The sequence below is a fragment of the Meriones unguiculatus genome, chromosome 10 (genome assembly GCF_030254825.1).
Source record: "Meriones unguiculatus strain TT.TT164.6M chromosome 10, Bangor_MerUng_6.1, whole genome shotgun sequence".
Classification (NCBI taxonomy): Eukaryota; Metazoa; Chordata; class Mammalia; order Rodentia; family Muridae; genus Meriones; species Meriones unguiculatus.
The window spans coordinates 83805993-83816315 of NC_083358.1; the positions used below are offsets into that span (position 1 = coordinate 83805993).

Sequence of the window (10323 nt, forward strand, 5' to 3'; positions counted from 1 at the left end):
GGAGGGTATGTGTGTGTGTGTGTGGGGGGGGTCCTTCAGTTTCTGGAACTTACAAGGCAGAGCATGCTTTCTATAGGTGTCATGAGACCCAGACCAGAATCAACCAGCTGCGAAGCCTGCAGGTCACCTATTAAATGAGGCCTTCTGGTGTGTCTGTGTTTAACAAGCTTTCCAGGTGACCCAGAGACAACCCATAATGACAGCCCAGAAGAAGTTAGACAGACAGCCTAGGCTCTCACTGGGGCGCGAGCTTTTGCCTTTAGGCTCTCTAATGGTGTTCAGGGAACTCACCGAGCTTCAGAGATGCTGCAAGCTCCTCACTGCTGTAGGCATAGAATTTGTTTATGTGAGAAACACAGCGCTAATATTTATCACACCATCAGGCGGGACATCAAAACAAAGCAGGAAGCTATTGGGGAGGTTTTTGCCGAATCATCTGACTCAGCTCTGCAATCTTTTATGTGAAATTTTTATTTGAATACCTAGTTATCCAGTCATAGGAGAAGAAAAAAAAAGACTTATTTGTATGAGTGTTTTGCCTGCATGTATGTTTGCATACCATGAGTATGCCTGATGTCCGTGGAGGTCAGAAGAAGGCACCAGATGCCCTGGAACTAATGTTATGAATGGCATGAGTCACCAAGCTGGGAACCAAATTTGGATCCTCAGCAAGATCAGCAAGTGCTCCTAACCACTGATCCCTCTCCCCAGTTCCGGTGACCTATTTTTAATCAAGGAAAGACTATAGAAACGTGAAGAATGTACTATAAGAAGAAAGTATTTATTTTCTCTATGATCTTAATGATGGGAATCTCCTTACCACCTCCCTTCCCCACCTCCAGATCTAATTACAAAAGAGGTTAGGCCTGTCCGGGTTAAGTCAATAACTTGGTGGGCTCAGGCGACAGAACTCCCGAAGGTGCAGGGTGACTCTGCCAGCATGTTATTATTGACTCAGAACTGCTGCAGTGACTTGAGGTGGCCATACCAGTGGAAGACCACATCTTGCAGGGCCAGCTCTAACGAGCTGACCAGTTGTAGAAGGAGCTTTTGAGGACGTCTATGTGCCAGACAACTAGGCTGCGACCTCTAGGAGGAATTACGCATACTATTAACTGCCTGCCCCACCTCTTTTAAAACTGTGGCTTTCGCCCAACACTTCCTGAATCGGGGCCTCCTTGGGGAAGTACCTAGGCAGAATCGTAAAACTTCTCCTGGCGTTCTTAAGGGAAAACAAGATAAACAAAAACAAAAACAAAACAAAACAAAACAAAAGCAAAAACAAGCCACAAATAAAAGGCCCACTGTCCAGTCCTCTGGCAGCTTTCCCCTTCAGAGAATGTCACTCTCCGAGAAGGAGCATTGTCATAAGAACATGTAGGAAGGACTTATCTTGGACAAAAACCCAACAGTGATAGACAGCCTAAAATATGGTGTAAGAAGGAAATATATAGATGGGAAAATAATTATTAGCTATATAGAGGTTAGGGGAAGCAGGCGCATGCTCCATCCACTGCTTCCGACTGATGGGAGAAAAAACAAGCTCCGCCAGTCAGTGTCCTTCCTAAGGCTTCTTCTCGGGAGGCCTGGTTTTAGCTTAACAAGCGCGGCTTCAACTTTTTCACGGCTTTCAGGTAAGTTTTTGAAACGGCATAAGATAGTATGAAGGAATAGAGTGGGGCCAGTGAAGTGGCCTGTGGCTAAAAGCACTTGTGCAAACCTGTCTGGACCTGAGTTCAATCCCTGGAGCCCATGTAAAGGTAGAGGAAGAGAAGGGACTCCCAAAGTTGTCCCCTGAGCTCCACTGTGGTGTGCTGTGGTACCTGCCCCAATCCTTACCCTGCTCCATCCTGGGCTTCCCTGCCCTGCTCTCTCTCTCTGTTTCTCAAACACAAACACACACAGCACACATACAGGTGAATGAATGAATGAATGAATAAGTGAAAATTAGAGTGCATCCAATGTAGAATAATCTACCCAGCATTTAACTTTCAGCTGAGGACACAGATACAAACAATGAAGTCCTCCGTGACCTCGCCCATGTTGTCCAGCAAAAACGAGAAGTCTAAACTAACAGACTGGGAATATGTGTCAGTTACGTTTACATCCATGTTGAAATGTTGAAAAGAAATCAAAGGTTTTCGGCGAGGCTAGCCAGAGGTTCCCTGAAGGGCACACTGTGGAACGCACTTCCCTTGGCAGTTGCTCTAATGGACACAATTCAATTTTAAGCAGATTTCTTTAATCCTGGCCTGTAACTGGGTCAGAGCCGACTGATTTCAAGCATTATTCAGGAGACACATGCTCAGTTATTACTGAAGCAGTTACAACCACCTTTTCTTTGGAAGTCAGAAAGCCCAGCTTAATATTTTTGAAAAATCACAAACACCTCTGCTGTAGGGGAAGGGACCAACAACAGTGTTGCCCTTTAGACGTGGCCCTGAGATGGTAAACGTGCCAAAAATTCCACTGAGGGTTTTTTTTTTTCTTCCTAGGCTGCCGAGGAAAATGCTTAATTAGCTTGCTGTAGTCCTTGTATCAGTCCAGGAAGCTTCTGATTGGTAGTTTGAGGGCCTGGTCCTGAGACTTTTAGAGTTGAAAGGATGACTATAAATTTGAAACACATAGAAGATGGGGCTGGAAAGAGATGGCTCAGCAGTTAAGAGGGTTTGCTGCTCCTCCAGGGGACCTGAGTTCAGTTTCCAGCACCCAAATTGGGCAGCTCACAACTACTTCTCACTCCAGCTCCAGGGGTCCTGACCTTCTCCTCTGGCCTCTATTGTTGTGTGTATGTGTGAGCACAAAAGCGCTTGTGTGTATGTGTGAGCACAGAGAAACAGGGATACACACACACAAAATTTAAAATCAGGGTATCTACATGGGACAATTACCTGTGTGGTTGTGTCACCAACGACACTCATCAGGTAACCAGTAACAACAGTTCCAGGTAACTTTTAGGTGCGGTTCATTAATTTGGGCTCTCTTTGTACTCAGGATCCGCTTACCGCATTCTCCTTTAACTCAGAAAAATGACACCACCTCCTGCCAACCAAATATGGAGGCATGCCCCGAATCCCAAGAACTCAGGCTCTGAGTTTTAGCCACCTTCAGCCCACAACTTGCCACAGCTGCTCTGCCAATAAACTGTACCGTCCACTGGGTCAAACCAAGGTTGAAGAACCAGCTCTAAGGAAACCGCTGCATTCCCCCACAGGCTATTTGCCCCTGATTTCCTTTCTTCTTTCTCCTTCAGTCTGGTCCCGTGCTCTGCGCTCTCTCTCACGCACAGTCAGCCACCGAAGGCCTTTCTATGATAGTGACTCATCGTTTACCGAACAAATCAAATCCTAAATGAATCTGTCAACACACTGCCTGCAGTCATACCTATATTCTTCTGAAATTATACCCTCAAACGTTATAATTATACTCCGAATGTAATTTTGACCAAGAGTACCTTCAGCATCATTCCAAAGGAGTCTGGTAAACATTGGTGGAAACTTGAACAGAATTGAATGCACTATTTAATGAGTCCGACAGATTATAGCCTAGCCCAAGTATGATAAGGTCATAGTTTGGTGCTGGAGTACTAACCTGGAATACATGAGGCCCTAGGCTCAACACCCAGCATTGCAAATGATTGTAGTAAATTAAAAAAGGTATTGGGCTATATATTATTATTATTTGCCCTATAATTATCATGGCGGTATTATCTAACCCGTTATCACGAATAATAAGACACGGACACCAGTTAGATTTTATAATTGCCTTATTGACCTTGGGCTGGTCAGATATTCCTACCTGTGCTGTATAAATCTACTTTACCATCCATCTCCCAGCCCTCATTCAATGCCATCCTCCTTAACCATCCTATCTTCCAACCATAATCTTCTAAACACTTGAATTTATTCTTCATCTGGACCTTTTCTCACCATTATTGGAGTCCTTCTTCCCAGCCCCACGTGGTTTCTTCTCCAGGTTAACCCATCATGGCTTCTTCCTTCTTCCTGTGATTCTCTCTTCACCCCCAGAAGCCCAGGAACCTTAGACATGCCTACCCCATTCTTCCCTGCTCGGGTGTAGGCCATTTAATTAGCCAATCAGGTATGTTTACACAACAAAGGTAGGTGTACCCAGATCTTGAGGGCTAGTAACATGCATCAGACCAGCCTCCAACAAGTGATAAATAAACAAAACTCAGGTAAAAATAAATCTCCCTTTAACATAAACTCTAGCTTAAAACAATATGACTGAGATGTGCAGGGCTTGGTGGTGCACTTTTCATTCTAGTATTTGAGAGGCAGAGGCAGGCAAATCTCTGGGTTTGAGGCTAGCCTGGTCTACAGAGTGAGCTCCAGGAGAGCTAGAGCTAGATAGAGAAACCCTGTTTGAAAATAAACAACAAAAAACAAACAAATAAAAAGCATTGTGGGATCAGCAGGGAAAGAAAAGACATATTAGTAGGTAACCAAAATTCGTAACTAATAACAACCCACACAAGCACTTTATGGAATAAAGTGTGTTTGCTGCATGGAGTCTTACAGGGTCTCAAACAGTCCAGGACTTTCTCCAGACTGAGCTTTACTTTGCGGATAGAATTAGAATGAGCTGCTAAATATTTATGCTCAAGTCACATTTATGCTCAAGTGCATTCAGTAGTGCACACCTGAAATGGTAGCCTCTGGCAGGCTGGTTTAGTGAGGGCATCTTTTTGGAAAAACAATTAGACTCACATCTTGTGTTCTGAGAATAATCAAAGTTTTGTGTTTTGAGAGAGGTTTTCCCTGTGTAGCCCTTGCTGTCACTCTGTAGACCAGGCTGGCCAGCCTGCCCCTCCGCCTCTGCCTCCAGAGTGCTGGGATTAAAAAGGTGTGTTCCACCATGCCAGAGAGAAGTTTGCTCTTTTTTAAAATTGCAAATGACTATTGACTTTAATCAAACCAGTGTGTGTGTGTGTGTGTGTGTGTGTGCGCGCGCGCGCGCGTGTGTGTGTGCGCGTGCGCACCCATGCCAGGGGTCACTTTGCGTTGATCTCTTTCCACTTAAAAATGTTTTTAATGTATATTAATGTTTTGCTTACCTGTGTGTATGTGGACAGGTACCTGCAGAGGCCAGAAGAGGGCATTGGGTCTCCTGGCACTGTAGTTCATGGACTGACAGGTGGGAGCTCGGAATGACTCAGATCCTCTGCAAGAACAGTAAGTGTTCTTTTTTTCCCCTCCCTTCCATGAACAATTTACATTTATTTGCTGACAACTTTAGTCAAACACACTTCAAACTTAGCAGAACTTGGAGGCTGTTTGAAGAGTGGAGCCATTGCTTGCCAATATATAGGCAGTCCATGACTGGTAACTTGAAACTCTTCTTTAGGCTGTGGCCCCAGCACCAGGCAAACAGCTTGATAGTTGAACCTGTTCCTTCTGGCTCCTCAGGGGAGGGGGGAGGTGGCAAAGGCTTACTCCTTGTTCTCATTGTTGAGCTTTGTGTGTTTGCTCAGCGAGAGTGTCTGCTCCCGACCGACCACCGACCGAAGGCACTCTGGAAGGAAAGGGCATCTCTGCGAAGAGGTCTCAGTGTGTGTCTTCCCCACTGAGCCATCTCTCCCGTCCCTTCTTGCTGTTTTCGGAGGCATGTTTTCTCACAGAGCCTGGAGCTCCCGATTAGATTCAGCTGGTTGCTCTGTGAGCTCCTGTCTCTGCCTCACTGGCATGGGATCAGAGGTACACAACCTCACCTGGCATTTTAGGTAGGTAGTAGCCAGGTCTCCATGCTTGCGTGGCAAGCACTGTACTGAATCTTCCCAGGCCTCAAACTCTTTTTTATAATTTGTATGCATTAAAGTAATCATCTTTTTCTCCCTTTAAGATAATGTGGTCAATTACATGGGACATTTTTACAAAACCTACGGTAAACGGAACTAAGCCAGTGAGAATTCAAACGAGACCTTATCTCACTGGGTAGTCACAGACTACTATGCGCTTTTCTGTTTCGCTAGTTTTCTTTTGCAGTTAGCAGTGGTCTTTATGAAGTTTTGTGCTGAGATAAGAACTAGCTATGAGATATGGGACTATTCTCCTTTGGTCTCCTGGAAGGTTTTTTTTTTTTTTTTTTTAATAAAGTGGCCTTTAACTTTTTGACAGGGTTTCTTTGTGTAGCCCTGGCTGTGCTGGAACTCTCTCTATAGACCAGGCCTGCCTCAAACTCACAGAGATCCACCTCCCTCTGCCTCTCTAGTGTAGGGGATTAAACGTGTGTGCCACAACAGAAGCCATAAAGAAAGCCTTGGAACATATCAGAGGATTTAAATGATGCAAAATATGTTTCCCCACCTCAGGGGAAATATGCTGGAAATTAGTAAAAAAAAGGTAACTAGAATCTTCAGATACGCCTGAGCTGGAAGTTTGGACTAGGTTGGCTGGCCATTGAGCTCTCAGGATGTGCCTGTCTCTATCCCCAGTGCTGGGCATGGTAACAGGCCAGTGTATCCGTGCCTGGGTTTGTACCTAGGTCCACATTCCAAACTCGGGTCTTCAAGCTTGCAGAGCAAGAACTCTCATCTACCAAGCCATCTCCCTAGTTCATTTCCATTGATTTTTCTCTGGATTTGTTGTTGCTGTTGTTCTTATTGTCCTTAAGTTTGTTCTTATTCAAATACTCAGACTGAGGTTGCTCATTATTGTATTTCCAATGTTCAGGTCTTTTCAGAGGCAGGTGGATCTCTATGAGTTCAGGCCAGCCTGGTCTACAGAGTGAGCCCCAAACAGCCAGGGTTTTTACACAGAGAAACCCTGTCCTGGGCATGGGGGTCGGGGGAGGGACAAACAACAAACAAACAAACAAACAAACAAACAGTTTAATTTTACTAGCTTATCAATTTTCTTAGGCTATTCAAAACTTAGTTTTATCGTTTATATATATTGGTGTCTTCTATAAGCCAATTTCTACTCTTTTGTTTCCTTTTCTATTTTTCTCTTCAGCCATGTTGGGCATCTTGGGGTTCACGCAAGCATTCTACTCTTGAGCTGTCTCCCTTCCCAGACTCTTTCTAGTCTTTCTGCTTCTAGGGAAGGATCTTAACCTTCCAACATTCTTAGTGAATGTATGCTTTTACTACTTTCCGTCTTCAGAGCTGCAGCGACCCTGTGACTATAGCTTCACCCAGTTTTCCTCTCACTGTCTTCTTTGCCACATGCATTTAGAAAGTGTTATTTGGATTCCTGGAACCTCCACAATGTGACTTGTCAGTTGTAAAATCTCCAGTAGTAGTTAATTTAATATTTGGTTTACATGACATTGGTGCCAGTCACATCCATGTTTTGGTAGCTGTAACCCATTTTTCTGTCCTTTCATTTCCTGGGCACCTTTATTTAGAGAGTCTCTTATAAACAGGAAGTGTGTAAGGTTTTTACCCCTCTCTAGCTCAACAAGCTCAACATTATTGAAGTATTACATAACTTAGAATCAATTACTCATTTATGTGAGGTTTTCTCTACCATCCCACTATTTCTGTTCTATTTCTTTTTTCTTTGATCTTGCCTTCTTTTGGATTACCCATGTAACCCCACCTAAATTAAAGTGCTCAAGTACTTAATTTTCTATTTCAATTTTTAAAATATTACAAGCTTTGATTAAATTTAATACAAACCATTACTTTAAATACTTTCTTGATGACAAAACAAATATTTGGCTCCATCTTTGGCTTCTTCTGTCATGGTTGATGTGGTGGTCTGAATAGGACTGGCCCTCTCAGACTCACTCAATTGAATGTTTGGTCATTGAGAATAGGAGTAGGTGTGGCTTGGCTGGAGGAAGTGCGTTACTGTCAGGGTGGGCTTTGAAGTCTCATATGCTCAAGCTAGGCCCAGTATGGATCACAGTTTCTCCCTCCTACCTACAGATCAAGATAGAGAACTCTCAGATCCTTCTCCAGCACCATGTCTGCCTCTGTGCTGCCATGCTTCCAACCACAATAACAGACCAAACCTCTGAAACTGTAAGCCAGCCCCAATGAAATGTTCTCCTTGATAGGAGTTGCTGTGGTCATGGCGTGTCTTCACAGCAATAGAAACCCTAACGAAGACTGAAGTTGGTACTAAGGACTGGGGTATTTCTGTGATAGGGCTGACCATGCTTTTGTTTGAAGGAATGTGAACTTTGGGACTTTGGATTAGAAAAGCAGTTGAATGTCTTGGCCCCCATAGGCTTGTAGTTATAACATAATGCAAAATGAATTTAGTTCAACTTCAAAAGTCCTCATGGTCTAAAATAGTCTTAATATTGTTTAAAAGTCCAAAGTTCAAAGTCTCTTGGAGACTTATGTAATCTCCTAACTGTAATCCCTGTGAAATCAAAATGAAAGAGCAGATCACATGCTTCCAACATACAGTGGTACAGGTTATACATTCCCGTTCCAAACAGGAGAAAAGGAGCACAGTGAGGAAATACTAACCCAAAGCAAGACTGAAAACCAGAAGGGCAAACTCCACCCTCTGCATATCATTGTCTGATGTCAAAGCGCCCCTCAGATCTCCAACTCCTTTGGGCTTTGTTGATTGTTACACATTTCTCTCTCTCTTGGGCAGGTTCTGCTCCCTGTCAGCAGCAGCTTTCCTCAGCGGCTATCCCACGACTCTGGCATCTCCAACATCTTCAGGTCTCCAAGGCAATCCAGGTTTTCCCTTCATAGCTTCCCACAATGAACCCTCTAGGACTCCACACGGGGACACTCCTGATACATGCCTGTCTCAGCAGCTTTCCTTAGGAGCAGAGGGAGTTTCCATAACCCCTTTCTTCCATCCTTGACTCTAAACCCAGAACAACAGGGCTGAAGCTGCCACATTCTGCTTCTTGCTGGAACACTGCTCCCTCATTCAGTTACATCTTCACCAGCTTTTGGTTTCCCATGCTTTCCTTCACTGCCAAAAAAAGCACGGTCAGGCCTGTCCTAGCAATATACCACTCCTGGTACCAACTTCTGTCTTACAGTTTCTATCGCTGTGAAGAGACCATGACCATGGCAACTCCTTTAAAGGAAAACATTTAACTGGGGCCAGTTTACAGTTTCAAAGGTGTAGTCCATTATGGTCATGGTGTGAAACATGGCAATGTATGGGCAGACATGGCGCTGGAGAAGTTGCCAAGAGTTCTATGTCTTGATTCACATGCAGCAGGGAGAGACTGTGAGCCACACTGGGCTCAGCTTGAACACATTGTCTGGTGTCAGACATCCCTCCATCCCTACCTGATACAGGGTATGCTTGGCAACTCCCCTATCCTGAGCTTCCCTTCCTCCTTTACTAGATAATCCAGACATTATGGTTTCCTCCCACTCTCCCTTCTCTCTATCACTCTATGCCTTCAGTGTTTCCTCTTTCCTCTCTTCTGTGTGTACCATACCTCTCCCTCCCCCTTCCCTTACATGAGGGCTTCCAATAAACCTGCATGTATATAACTTTGTCTTGCCATTAGCGCGTTTCAATCATGTATGAGACCTCCAAGTCCACCCCCACACAGTGACACACTTGCTTCCACAACTACTCCCACAAGGCCACACCTCCTAAAATAATGCCACTCCCTATGGGCCAAGCATTCAACAGGAGTCTATGGGGGTCATTCCTCTTCAACCCACCACAGATGTCAAGTGTTCGGATTCAACATCAAATTCCAGTGTTTACTGTATTTGCAGTTTTCTATAGAAGTCTTCCTTCTTTCCAGTTTTTCTGTATTTCTGCCTCGGGTTATTTTCCTTAAGCTATTCAGTCTTAATCTTTTGCTACTTTACTGGGCAGTGCCACTGCATTCAGCACCGTTTAGGACACTTGAAGAGAGCTCCTGTGTTCCAGGCTTCCAGGTCAAACCTCCTTCTCTCTAACCCACTCAATTTCACATTCACAATGGGTCACTAGTCCCTGCTTTGTTCCTAAACATAAACTAGAATTTACATCATCTATCCCAAAGATAATAGCTTAGTTTAGGGCCTTGTCACTTGGATTGCTGACCCTTTTCCTAACTGTGAGAAAAAGCTAAACATCCCCTTGGCATCTTGTTCCCTCTGTGCTTAAATCTCTAAAAGCTATTACAGTCTTGCTTCCCAAACTTTTCTTTGGGGAGAGAACGGAGGGCCTCACTTCTAAGTCTGTTACCTCCCATGTTCTCTGGTTGAGTATAACCTGCCCAACTCTCCGGAACTCAGAAAAACTTAGGTATTTTAGACGAAAAATTTTATATACACACACTAAAAGTGCCTTCAAGAGTTGGGATATGCCTAACTTCAGTATCCTAGCAATTAGAAGAAAAGTCATCTTTAAGTATGGTAGAGGAATTTTA

At 44.1% G+C, this 10323-nt stretch overlaps 1 long non-coding RNA gene across 1 annotated transcript; it reads left to right on the forward strand.

Annotated features, from left to right (window-relative positions):
- Positions 1-5092: 5092 nt before the first annotated feature.
- On the forward strand, positions 5093-9540 carry LOC132656908 (uncharacterized). The gene is made up of 3 exons (XR_009594706.1): positions 5093-5195; positions 7895-7990; positions 8580-9540. It is a non-coding gene; the product is annotated as an uncharacterized LOC132656908 (long non-coding RNA).
- Positions 9541-10323: the final 783 nt, after the last annotated feature.